General features: G+C 44.4%; 3 long non-coding RNA genes across 3 annotated transcripts in view; 1 reads left to right on the top strand and 2 right to left on the bottom strand.

The window, feature by feature from the left end:
- The window catches only part of LOC308467825, a 411166-nt gene extending 409105 nt beyond the window's left edge, over positions 1-2061 (top strand). The window contains exon 2 of the long non-coding RNA XR_013981320.1: positions 1856-2061. This is a non-coding gene — a long non-coding RNA (uncharacterized lncRNA). The remainder of the gene's footprint in view (positions 1-1855) is intronic.
- The window catches only part of LOC308467840, a 788853-nt gene that overhangs the window by 165462 nt on the left and 609410 nt on the right, over positions 1-13981 (bottom strand). The gene's annotated exons all lie outside the window — the stretch shown is intronic.
- Positions 1833-13981, bottom strand: part of LOC308467833 — a 220708-nt gene continuing 208559 nt past the window's right edge. Inside the window, exons 2-3 of the long non-coding RNA XR_013981328.1 lie at positions 6657-6831; positions 1833-1929 (exon numbers count right to left, since the gene is read on the bottom strand). This is a non-coding gene — a long non-coding RNA (uncharacterized lncRNA). The remainder of the gene's footprint in view (positions 1930-6656; positions 6832-13981) is intronic.

Genomic DNA, 13981 nt, shown 5'->3' with positions numbered 1-13981 from the left:
ATAACCTGTTGAATAACTGCCCGGGTCCGGCACGTTTCCCTGTGCCAGAATTCTCAGGGTCAGCACCGGAGCGGCAGCGTGTACTTGATGTGTGATTGAAGAGAAAAGTCCATACGCTGTTTCTTGCTAACTAAACAGCTTTTATTTACATCGGACAGATAATACAAGCAATTCCGTCAGAGACCGGCGCCATAGTGTGTATCTCTGACTTCTCTGGTCAGAAGTGAAACTATCACACAAAGAATGTGGAATTCCCCGGATGTGGGAAGCTCCTCCCCAGATGCAGGACACATAGAGGTTAACCCTATAACCACCAAACCTCACATTATCACCAATATTTACTATTATTCATTCACTATTGATAAATATCATGATGTATGGGGAGAAGTTCAGGACCCTAGGCAACATCCAGTGTAAATTAAACACTTTGCTGTTTTCAATTAACCATCTTGCTTTTAATTCAGACAGGCTTGCACCTGCAGACAGACATCTCCACAAATCCAAGGACCTCGAGCTAACAACCTTTTTTATCAACAGCTACTGGATCTGCAGCGGACCTGAAGTGGCATGGCCTTGTGGCCCCTGATCACCTGGGGGCGGGGCTATGCTTTATTTCTACCCCTACAGGTCTGTTATGAGTTCCAATTTGGTGTGTGCGACTCGCTCTCCAGCATGGTCTGGCATCATGGCATGACCAATCCGACTCCAAACTTGCAGCTTTCTACATGAAATATACTCTGAGTTGAGAGTGGATTTCATGCTCTTTATTCAGCTCATAGTGGTGAGGAGGAATGAATGTCCCCTCAAAGTATCTGTTTTATATACATTATTTACACAGTGGGCTGCACGTGATTGGCTAATTCCGCAATTCTCCTGTAGGCCAATCAGGTTGTGGATTCACTTCCATCAGGAGCTGGATTGGGTGGCTCCTGCAGACCAATCATACTGCTGCAGTGTTCTAGGACCAATCAGACTGCTGCATTCTGAATCCTATTTTTCTAGGACCAATCAGACTGCTGCATTTTGGATCCTATTCACTCAGTACATAACACTACAGGAGATGCCAGTAAAGCACCACCTGAGAGAGATTTAGTACCGCCAAGTGCAGACCGGGAAGAAGCCGCTTCAGTCACTTGGGGTGACATCAAGCCCTTGTTCCCGCTGGACAACATCAGCTCCCTCAAGCCTGAGCAACCAGAGACATTAAACTCACCAATTGCTGCAACATATTTTACCAACTTACTGCCAACTCCATGCTGTTTCTTTTCATGTTATGGGTGCTTTTGCCAACGAAGGCTTTGATGAACTGCGGAACTGGCTCACTAACTTACTTCCTGATCTTCTACGGCTCAAACAAGTTTTCGCCTATGCTGTTATGATTATAGCCTGCCTTATTTGCTGCTGTTGTGTATGCAATGTATTCCCACTGTTTTACAACTCTGCAAAGTTCGCTCCAGTCCCCGCGTCATGGCCCTCTCTGCTTCTGATCATATCTGGCTTTGACGCCTGGTTCCCGGCATTATGAACTCCTCCAATTTGGATTATGCCCAGCTCCACACACAGCACACAGGCGGACTTGGGATCTACGCTCAGATAGATAGAAAAGGGGAGCTGTAGGAATGATCGCTGGGTTGTGGAGCACACTCCCACCCACAGGCAGCCTCAGCTGTCTGCACGCGTGACCTTGGGGTGCGGAACACACTCCCCTCACAGATAAGGCCACAGCTGTCTGAGCATCTTGCCCTCTGTCTAATCTTTTGCGGTCTCAGTAGTCTGCCATGTCCTTGTTGGTTTCTGCTTTCCTTCACTGTGCAGCGAAAGGGCTTGTCACGAGACAGGTGTTTACATTCCACAGTCTGTACTGTTGGAGTTTCTCACGGGAAAGGGAGACTGGATGTGACGTACACTGGTTTCCTGTTTTTCACTGTACTTTGCAGTTTCACTGTGTGATTCTCTCCGAGCTGTTGAGGAGAGAGGATGCATTTTTCTGCTCCGGCAGAGGCAAGATGTCTTTCTGTAATATACCAGCTTTGAACTATAAATAAAGCAACCAAGAGTATGCAGCACGTACTCCTCATCCTTCCGCTGGGCACGGGACTCTGCTTTAAATCAACACGTGGTTATGGGCTCCAGAAGTCGAATCGGAGTGCCGGCAAAGGATCGGAATGCAGAGGGACAGATCGGATCGGAATCTGCTCTGCGCGTAAAAGTGATTGATGAGGTATGTGCTACTGCTCCGGGCAGCCTGCCAGCTTCTAGTTAATGGCTTTATGGCTGGACTTTGAACTTTCAAAGCCGTTTTGCCGGGAATAGGCAAAAGGCTCCCAGGCACAAGTCACTATGCTGGGGAAATCGAAAGTAACTTTTAAGTGCGCTTTTGGAATAAAGCAGCTGCAGCAGTGACGCAGCAAGATTTAAAGCAGCATATATGACGCTGAAGGCTAATGCCAGAGTCATGATGGCCCTTCAGGATGCTTGTGGGATTCCTAAGCTCAACAAGAAAAATTACGCGGACTGGGTTCTGTATGCAGAGGCTATTCTGCGGAAAGAGGGTTTGTTTGAGGTGATTACAGAAACCCCCCCAGTTCCAGTTACAGATGCATGGGAAGCTAAGGATTCCAAAGCAAGGGGAACTCTTACATTGATAGTATCCCCAGAAGAGCTCTGTCTATTGCGTGATAAGACCTCAGCCAGAGAAATTTGGGACGCTTTGAGAGAAGCTCACTTAAGGACAGAAGCTGGGTCCACTATGTTTTACTTTAACAAGCTGCATAATATGGCTCTTGCTGAAGGTGGAGATGTGCGTTTACATCTGATGGAGATGCAAAATCTGAGACATGAGCTGCAACAGAGAGGACTCAACTTTCCAGAGGCTGTGTATTCTTTCATGATACTACAATCTTTGGGTTCAGGTTGGGAGTCTGTTGCAACCCAGATTGCTGTGCAGCCAACCGCTCAGCTGACAGTGGACTTTGTTACTGCCGTGATATTAAATGAAGCAGATCGCCGGGGTGCTAGCTGCATGGGCAAGGGGGAGTCTTCACAGACGTCGTCCCATACTGCAGTGGAACCACCAGATGGCGCCAAAGCTTTGAAGGCAGTGAAATGCTACTCGTGTGGACGTCTAGGCCATATGAAGAGGGAATGCAGATATCCCAGGGCCAAGACAGAGCAGCGCAGCGAAAGCTCATCGCGCGGAAAAGGCCGAGGCAAAGGCAAAGGTCCGGTGTCTAGGACAACGCAGCACAAGGCTATGGTTTCACGCTTCACTCCAAAGGTTGCAGAGGTCCAGAAGACGTCTAGATCTTTCTTCGTTGTTGATTCAGCGGCAACCCACCACATGTGCAACGATAAGAGACTGTTTGTGTCTTTTACACCGCAGGAAGGTGCGATTCACCAGGCGGATGACCACACTATTCCCAGTAAAGGCTACGGAACTGTTGTTCTTCACAGTTTGGACTTATCGATACAGAATGTGCTTTACGTGCCAGACGCCAAGCATAATCTGCTCAGCGTTGGACAGCTGAATGAGCGGAACATTGACGTTTCCTTCAAGAACAAGAAGTGCATCATCACAAAGAAAAATGATTATGTATTGCATGCTGAATATGTTGATCGTTTGTTTGTTTTGTATTATGATGATGTTGAAAAGGATGACACTTGTTGCATTGCAGGTTCTAACAAAAGTTTGCATGCAGAATGTATTCACGATTTTCATAGAAAATTTGGTCATTTGCATTTTGAGGCAGTATCTAAAATGCCTGCCTTGGTTGAAGGTATGACTATTAAACCCTGCAGGTACCACATGAAGTGCAAAGCATGCGCAGCAAACAAGGTGAAAATGGCTGCGAAAGGTAAGGTGTCTAGTAGGCAAGCTACAGAACCATACCAGGTTGTTCATGCTGATTTGGTTGGACCACTAGCGCCCTCTTTGGGTGGAAATAGGTACTTCATGGTTCTCATTGATGCATTTTCTAGATATATTTTTGTGTACAATCTCAAGCACAAATCAGAGGCTTTTCCTAGGTTCAAGGAATTCTGTGCTTGGTTGGAAAATGTGCATGGTAAGAAGATAAAGACTCTTTTCACTGATCGCGGGGGAGAATTCACTTCTCAGCAGTTTGAAGCTTTTCTGACTGAGAAAGGAATTCAACACGATTTGTCTAGTCCTCGCTCGCCATGGCAGAATGGACTTGCGGAACGGGCAAATCAGACATTGCTTCAAGGGTTAAAAACCTTGCTGCATGATGCCAATCTTCCAGAGAGTTATTGGGCCGAATCTCTCTCGTGTTTTGTTTACAGTTACAATCGCAGGTTATCTTCAGCGATTGGTTGTACCCCCTATGAGAAGATGTTTGGCAAGAAGCCATACATCAAACACATGAAGATTTTTGGTTCTGACATGTGGGTTCGCTCACCACAAAACTCCAAGTTAGACAAGCGTGGATTGCATGGTATCTTTCTAGGTTATCAGAAAGGGTCTTACAGAATAATGATGACTGACTCTAAGACAATTAAGCTCACGAGAAGTGTTGAGTACAATGCAAAGTGGGGGGAGAATGTGGGAATTTTCCAATGTTATCCTGATGACGGTGATGAGACTGAGGATAGTCAAAAGCAACCACAACAACCCACTGATGAAGGTTCTGAGTCTGAATCTGAAACTGAATCGGGTGATTCAGAGGATTTCAAGAGTGCGAAAGCCTCTATGCGACCCTCTGAAAGCTCTGATCAAGAATTGGAGGAACCATTGTTCACAGTAAGTCGTTTTTCTCCTAAGAAGGAAGAGGAGAGTGTTGAAGACTTAAGGCTAATTCGCAGGTCACAAAGAGCCACAAAAGGCAGACCTCCAAAGAGATTTGCTGATGAGTTTGCTACGATAGCAGTAACAGCTGTTAAAAGCTCCAAGAAGGTATTTGAACCTTCAAGTTTCCAAGACATCCAGGGTTTGGATTCAAAGGAAGCTGAGCCATGGTTAAATGCCATGAAGGCTGAGCTTGATTCCTTAGAAAGGAACAAAACATGGGAGCTAGTTCCAGTAGTTCCAGGAATGAAACTGCTTGGAAGCAAATGGGTCTTCAAAGCGAAGACAGATCAAAATGGCAAGATAGTCAGACACAAAGCCAGATTGGTAGCCAGAGGTTTTGCACAGGTACCAGGTGAAGACTATCACGAGACCTATTCACCCACAGTGAGATATGAAAGCATTAGGCTTATGCTCAAGCTAGCTGCAGAGGAAAATCTACACATTAGTCACCATGATATTAATACAGCTTTTCTGTACGGATCTCTGGATGAATCACTTTATATGCTTCCACCTGATGGCGTACAGGTAAAACAGGGATTTGTTTGTGCTCTGAAGAAATCCCTTTATGGTCTCAAACAAAGTGCACGGTGTTGGCACACAAAACTCACTGAAGTATTGTTTTCTCTAGGTTTTCAGCAAGGGAAAGCTGATCCATGTGTATTTGTCAAAGAGGAGGGGCAAAAGAAACTGTACTGTTTGTTTTATGTTGATGATTTATTATTCTTTTGGAAAGATGTCGCAATGTACAATAACGCCCTAGCTCAACTGAAAGAGCACTTTGACATGAAAGATCTTGGTGAGGTAAACAACTACCTATCTCTGGAAATAGAGAGAGATCAAGATGGTGATATTCTAGTACACCAGTCACGGAAAATTGCTGATGTGTTAAGCAAACTAAATCTGATGGATGCTAACCCTGTAGACACACCGATGACAACAGGTTATCAGGTAGATGACACTGAAGAAGCATTTTCTGACACTACACTGTACAGAAGTGTGCTAGGCAAGCTAAACTTCATTGCCAGATGTTCAAGACCAGACATTGCTGTTAGCTGTAATTTGCTAAGCAGACAAGTCAACAATCCTAGTGTCAAGGATTGGAAAGCTCTGAAACGCATAGCGCGGTATTTGAAAGGCACTATGCATTACAGACTGAGATTTAACAATCAGAAGTCTGGTGGTCTTGAGATATTTGCAGATGCAAGTTTTGGAAGTGACACTACAGACAGGAAAAGTACGTCTGGAGTTTGCTACATGTACAATCAGAGTCTGTTTGATTGGTCATGCAAGAAGCAAACAACAGTTAGCTTAAGTACTTGTGAAGCCGAACTGAATGCACTGTCTTATTCACTTAAGGATTGTGAATGGTTAATACAATTGTGCAAAGATATGAAAATTCCTGTCAAATGTCCAATCCAGGTTTACCAGGACAACAAAGCATGTTTGGCTTTGCTGAAGTCTGAAGGTTGTAAGCAAAGCACGAAGCACTTGCAATTAAAGTTGCAGCATGCTAGGGAATGTATTCAGAAGGGACTCGTAACGGTGTCCTATATGCCAGGTAATGAAATTCCTGCTGATGTATTGTCCAAGATTGTATCAAGGGATCAACACTGTACCTATGTGCAGAAGTTGGGTTTGTACTGATATTGTACGAACACGCTGCCCAGTGATGTTCACAGAAAGGGGGAGGATGTTGGTTTCTGCTTTCCTTCACTGTGCAGCGAAAGGGCTTGTCACGAGACAGGTGTTTACATTCCACAGTCTGTACTGTTGGAGTTTCTCACGGGAAAGGGAGACTGGATGTGACGTACACTGGTTTCCTGTTTTTCACTGTACTTTGCAGTTTCACTGTGTGATTCTCTCCGAGCTGTTGAGGAGAGAGGATGCATTTTTCTGCTCCGGCAGAGGCAAGATGTCTTTCTGTAATATACCAGCTTTGAACTATAAATAAAGCAACCAAGAGTATGCAGCACGTACTCCTCATCCTTCCGCTGGGCACGGGACTCTGCTTTAAATCAACAGTCCTGTCTGTGACCTTTGTCTCTTTCGTCATACATTGTACAAGGGGAAAATGACGCGGTGGAAACAGGTGCCAAAATAACTTTGTGCCACCCCACGATCTCGGGACTGGAAGGTGTGTAAAGGTCACAGTCCAAAATGTATCTGCCTGGGTTTGCATATTGTGTCAATAAAAGGAGTCTCCACAGAGCTAGCTGGCAGCTTGCTTGTGCACAGCTCACCTGCATTACCAACTCCTGCCTCATGTCCTTCACTTCAAACAACAACAATAACAATAACAATAATTTATTATTTATACCCCGCCCATCTGGAACTGGAACATAAGAGTATATTTGATGGAGCATCTGTAACCAAAACCTTAAATCAACAACGGCAGCATAATATCAAATTAAACACAACAACCATTTCAATTTCTCAAAAAGAGATCTCTTTTGGGATGTGTCAAGGTTTGCCCCAGGAGCTGTGAACTGCTTTGGGCGCACAAATTGCAATCAAAATTATTCCACCCCCATCGCAAATCAGGCTTCTCAAAATTGACAGGCTTTCTGCTCTTTTGCAAGGAGCAGATCCTTCAAAAGCTGCAAGCCGTTTCCCGCAACTTATAGTGACATTTTCAGCAGAATTTCACCCGATTTGGCAGTGGGAGTGGAATAATTTTGACGGCGAACCTTTGTTCCTTGCCAAACCAGCCCAGGGGGACTGGAAGCACCTTAGCTTTTCGAAAGGGAAGGTCTCGGGTTCAAATCTTCCTACCTCTGCCCGTCGTGTGGTCCTGGCCGATGCGGAGGCACCACTCGAACCCGTCGCCCGGCTCAGCAAACCACCCAGGGGGCGGAATCTGCTCATCGCTTCTTCTACTCCTGCCCGACTCTGTAGGAGTCTGAGCGTTATCTGTGTAGAGATAAGATGACTGCATAAAGAACTGTAACACTCATGCAGTCCAGAAGCCTCCTTTAGTCTTTAGTTTATTTTTTAGTTTGCAGTAGCTGTAAGAGAATAAAGAAGTTATGTTTCAGAGCTTTCGTTCATGTAATTCATACTCTGCTGACTCACAGGTTGCTCTCAAAGTTGCATGACAGCCCTGTGGGGCAGGGAAAGAAAGAGAGAGAGAGACCATCAGGGGGAAGAACACACACACACTTAGATCTCTTATTATAATAATTATAATTATTATATTATATATTATAATTATGAGAATGTTATGATTATTATATACTACCATTAATCCAAAGATCTCAGGGCAGTGTACCATTTTCAGAGCCTATTTTACAGAGCATAAATCAAAGCATAGTAATAGACAGCACAATAAGGAAAACAATCATTTCTGGACTGTCACACCCTGAGGAAGAAGAAGCTGGATATTATTATTATTATTATTAACAATATACAGGGTGAGTATTTTAAAAGAGGCCCCGTGGAACATGTGTACTCTGTATCCACGGGGCCTCTTTTAAAGGACTGTATTATATTGGGCCCAGTATCATGTTATTGTTCTTACGATTGTTCTTGGGCCCACTATTCTATTATTGTTATTGCTATGTATAAATTGATATGATGCCTATATTTATCATGTATCTTTATGTATATATTTATTATGTGTGTGTATATATCTATATCTATATCTATCCATCTATCTATCTATCTATCTGTCTGTCTGTCTATATATTATACTATACCCTGCCTTCCTCCCAGGCAGCTTACAGAGAAATTAAGGATGGGGAAATCATTACAAAACTAACAACGATTCTTCAAATTGAAGCATCATCAATGTCATTATTATTATTAATAGTATGCATCCCCCCCCGACTTCCAGCAACTGATGGATCCAGGCACCCCCAACCTGCGGCCCTTCAGATGTTTTGGCCTACAACTCCCATGATCCCTAGCTAACAGGACCAGTGGTTAGGGATGATGGGAATTGTAGTCTAAAACATCTGGAGGTCTGAAGGTTGGGGATGCCTGGATAAAGCGATAGTTTTAGTTGGATAGTTGGATACAATAAAGGAACTGGAGGCCCATCAACTGTCCTCGGGTCCAGTATTGGACCACTTTGACCAGATATCCCCAGCCGATGTGGACAGACTCCTCCGAGCTGGAAAGACCACCACCTGTCCTCTCGACCCGTGCCCGTCTTGGCTGATTAGAGCGTGTCCAGACGAGGTGCGGCCCCCCCTGGGGGATATCAATTTGTCTCTTGGCACCGGGACATTCCCAGGGGAACTGAAGGAGGCAGTGGTGCGCCCGCTCTTAAAGAAAACATCATTAGATCACTTAGATCTATCCAATTACCGCCCGGTTTCGAATCTTCTATTCCTAGGTAAGGTGATTGAGACAGCAGTTGCTGAACAGCTTGGTGGGTTTCTGGATGAAACATCGGCTCTCGATCCATTCCAATCCGGCTTCCACGCTGGTCATGGGACCGAGACGGCTCTGGTCGCCCTAACAGATGATCTCCTCAGGCAGCTGGACTGAGGCGGGTCAGGGCTGCTGATTCTTCTAGACCTGTCAGCAGCCTTTGACATGGTCGATCACGAACTCCTGGACCACCGCCTTGCCGACGTGGGGATCCAGGGCACAGTCCTTCAATGGCTACACTCGTTTCGCTCTGGTCGGGGACAGACGGTGGCGCTTGGGGGGGAATTGTCATCGCGCCACTCCTTGGTGTGTGGAGTGCCTCAGGGTGCGATACTCTCCCTGATGCTTTTTAACATCTTTATGTGCCGCCTCGCCCAGCTTGTCCGGAGTTTTGGGCTGGGTTGCCATCAGTATGCTGATGACACCCAACTCTATATTTTGATGGATGGCGATCCTGACTCGGCCCCAGACACACTAATCAGATGTTTGTTTGTTTTTTTAAATGATATTTATTGGAATTTCACATGAAAAAACATCTTAATAAAAAAAAGAAATTTAAAAATAAAAAGAAAGAAAAAACATCATACAAAATACAAAAAGGAAAAAGAAAAAACAGTTAAAAACAATTCCATCTTTTCATGCACAACTTTTACATTTACTTATTTCCCGGACCTCCTCATACCTCCCTCTTTTGTATTCCAATTCAATTTGTTTGTCCAGCAATTCCTTTTCCTCCTTTTTAATCCCATCCTTAATCTTAATATAATATAACATTAAATTTTAATCTATTAAAAACCAATTTTCCATTTCTTTTGACTTTTTTAATCCTAATCCTTAATCCTAATCTATATATAACTTTAAAACCTGTACAGCTAGAAGCCACTTAACTTCAATCCAACATCACTCTAACATTCATTAATTTTGCAATGTTTCTGTAAATCATCTTTGAATTTCTTCCAATCTTCTTCCACCGACTCTTCTCCCTGGTCACGGATTCTGCCAGTCATTTCCGCCAATTCCATATAGTCCATCAATTTCATCTGCCATTCCTCCAGTGTGGGTAGCTCTTGTGTCTTCCAATACTTTGCGATGAGTATTCTTGCTGCTGTTGTGGCATACATAAAGAAAGTTCTATCCTTTTTTAACACCGATTGGCCGACTATGCCCAGGAGAAAGGCCTCTGGTTTCTTCAAGAAGGTATATTTAAATACCTTTTTTAATTCATTATATATCATTTCCCAGAAAGCCTTAATCTTTGGGCAAGTCCACCAAAGGTGAAAAAATGTACCTTCAGTTTCTTTACATTTCCAACATTTATTATCAGGCAAATGGTAGATTTTTGCAAGCTTGACTGGAGTTATGTACCACCTGTGTATCATTTTCATAATATTCTCTCTTAGGGCATTACATGCCGTAAATTTCATACCTGTGGTCCATAACTGTTCCCAGTCAGCAAACATAATGTTGTGTCCAACGTCTTGTGCCCATTTAATCATAGCAGATTTCACCGTTTCATCCTGAGTGTTCCATTTCAGCAGCAAGTTATACATTCTTGACAAATTCTTAGTTTTGGGTTCTAACAGTTCTGTTTCTAATTTTGATTTTTCCACCTGGAAGCCAATTTTCTTGTCCGAATTGAATGCCTCCATTATCTGAAAATAATGAAGCCAGTCTCGCACTTTGTTTTTTAGTTTTTCAAAACTCTGCAATTTCAGTCTATCTCCCTCTTGTTCCAAAATTTCCCAATATTTCGGCCATTTGACCTCCATATTGACCTTTTTCAAGGCTTTCGCTTCCATTGGTAACAGCCACCTTGGAGTTTTGTTTTCCAATAAATCCTTGTATCTTATCCAAACATTAAACAGTGCTTTCCTGACAATATGATTTTTAAATGCTTTATGTGCTTTGACCGTATCATAACACAGATAATCATGCCATCCAAATACATTGTTAAAACCTTCTAGATCCAAAATGTCAGTGTTTTCAAGAAGCAGCCATTCTTTCAACCAGCAAAAAGCTGCTGATTCATAATAAAGTTTAAGGTCTGGCAGGGCAAATCCACCTCTTTCCTTTGCATCCATTAGTATTTTAAATTTTATTCTGGGCTTCTTGCCCTGCCAGACAAATCTGGAAATATCTTTCTGCCACCTCTTGAAACAATCCATTTTGTCCACAATTTGCAATGTTTGAAACAAAAACAACATTCTAGGCAATACATTCATTTTTACCGCAGCAATACAGCCCAGCAGTGAAAGCTTCAAATTTGACCAAATTTCTAGATCTTTCTTCACTTCAGCCCAACATTTTTCATAGTTATCTTTAAATAAATTCCCATTTTTTGCTGTCATGTTGATCCCCAGGTATTTAACTTTCTTAACCACTGTTAAACCTGTCACATTCTGAAACCTCTCTCTCTCCATTGGTGTTAGATTTTTCTCTAAAACCTTAGTTTTTAACTTGTTCAATTTAAATCCTGCAACCTGACCAAATTCTTGAATCAGTTCTAAAACCCTTTTGGTACTAGATTCTGGCTCCTGTAACGTCAGTACTAAATCTGCAAATGCTCTCAATTTGTACTGTTTAGCTCCGACCACACTGATCAGATGTTTGGAAGCTGTGGCCGGATGGTTACGTGGGAGCCGGTTGAAGTTAAATCCTTCAAAGACAGAGGTCTTATGGCTGGGACGGGACGATATGGGATTGAGGGGGCAACTCCCAGCTCTTGTGGGGGTGCAATTAGTGCCAGCACCGTCCGTTAAGAGTTTGGGTGTAATTTTCGATACCTCCCTCTCAATGGAGGCACAGATTACAGCTATAACAAAGGCGGCATTTTTTCATCTCCGCCAAGCTAAGCAGCTGGCTCCTTACCTCTCCCGCCCTGACCTAGCCACTGTCATTCACGCGACGGTCACCTCCAGACTGGATTATTGTAACTCGCTCTACGTGGGGCTGCCCTTGAGACTGACCCAGAAACTCCAGCGGGTGCAGAATGCCGCAGCGAGACTCCTTACGGGGTCTTCGCTGTGAGATCACATTCACCCGGTACTATACCAGCTGCGCTGGCTCCCGGCGGAGTACAGGATCAGGTTTAAGGTGCTGGTTTTAACCTTTAAAGCCCTATACGGCTTAGGACCCTCTCCTGGTATGTCCCACAGAGGAACTTAGGGTCTTCAAATAAAAACATACTGAAGGTCCCAGGCCACAGAGAGGTTAGGCTGGCCTCAACTGAACCAGGGCTTTTTCGGCTGTGGCCCCAATCTGGTGGAACGCTCTGTCACCAGACACTAGGGCCCTGCGGGATTTGACATCTTTCCGCAGGGCCTGCAAGACAGAGCTGTTCCACCAGGCCTTTGGTCAGGGCGCAGCCTGACTCCCTCCTTTGGCAATCTTTACAGAACTTAAGCTTAATAGTTGCCATCAATTGGATTTTAATTAATTTTTATAATGAAATGTTTTTAGAATGTTGCACTATTTTATTGTTTTTAGCCGCCCTAAGCCCGGCTTCGGCTGGGGAGGGCGGGATATAAATAATTTTTTTTTATTATTATTATTAGTAGTATTATTATTAGTATTATTATTAGTATTATTAGTGGCCCCAAATTAGGAAAATGTTGAAGAATGATTCTGACAGGTGAAGGGGAATCAGTGCCCCCCAGTGGCAACCTACCTGAGGGGCGAGAGAGAGAGGCGCCGCAGTCCAGAAAGGCCACGTTCCCGACAGCCAGGGCAAGATCTTCCTCCGTCGCCAGGAGCTCCAGCTTCAGGGAGACAGAAAAGGGAACCCCAGGGGTCATCCAGCCCAACCCGCTGCCACCCACCTCGGGGGGGGGGGGGAGCTGCTGGCTCACCTGGTGTTACAGAAAAATCTAGGTGCGAGGCTGCTCAGTCACCCAGCTCGTCAGGCAGAGCCCGCGGGTCCCTGTGGAATAAAGGAAGGAGTCGAGCCACCAACCGGAGCAAATAACTGTAGACCAAAGTTTATTGCGCAACAGTTTCAAAGAGGAATTTTGAACCCGGAGGATGGGGTGACAAGGCCTTTTAAAACTTTCCCACCATATCCCAGAATACAGTTCATACAGCATCATTGATACATCATTGCTACATCACTGATGACATGTCACAAAAGGGGAGGGGTAGACAGGGGTTACACTAGTTTAACCTTGGCAAACATGTCCTGACAAGTCCTTGGTACAAGATTAGCATAAGCAGACATGTCAGGGCAAGACCCAGGTATAAGATTAGCATAGGAAAACACCTCTGAAGTCCCACCACCCAAAGTACAATAGAACTTCCTTTGCATGTCTGGACCCCTTGGCAAATCTGGTGATGGGATTAGGCTTTCCTTGGCCAACAAACAGCTCAGCAATTGTCACCTCTGGGCACTTCCTGGGGTAGGAGGTGTGTATACATGTTCTCGTGCTTGGGGAGGTGGCAGGGAAAAGAGTCCTTTTTCCAAGGGCAAAATAGCGTTGAAATGGAGGAAACTGGCAAAGGAGTTGGTTTTATATGATTGTTAAAGCTAGGTAACTTCCCTGAGCTGTCAAGTCGAAAAGATACATTTATGCATAATATTTGTAACATTTAACAACTTTAAAGATGTGCCCCCCCCGTAATTTCCATAACACCTGGAAAGGCCATTCTCTTGCACCCAGGACCACGATGGTGTGCTCCCAGGCAGCGGTGCCGTTGCCCTGGGTGTGCCACAACCACTGGCCCGGCGCTGCGTCGGCGACAGCCAGAGCCAGGAGCCCTGGGAAAAGAGCGAGACTGATGTGGTTAAACAATTATGATTATTTTTAC

Source organism: Podarcis pityusensis, assembly GCF_964106645.2.
Source record: "Podarcis pityusensis genome assembly, chromosome: W".
Taxonomy (NCBI): domain Eukaryota; kingdom Metazoa; phylum Chordata; class Lepidosauria; order Squamata; family Lacertidae; genus Podarcis; species Podarcis pityusensis.
The sequence above is the reverse complement of the archived record's forward strand: the minus strand, read 5'-3'. Positions and strand labels throughout refer to the sequence as shown.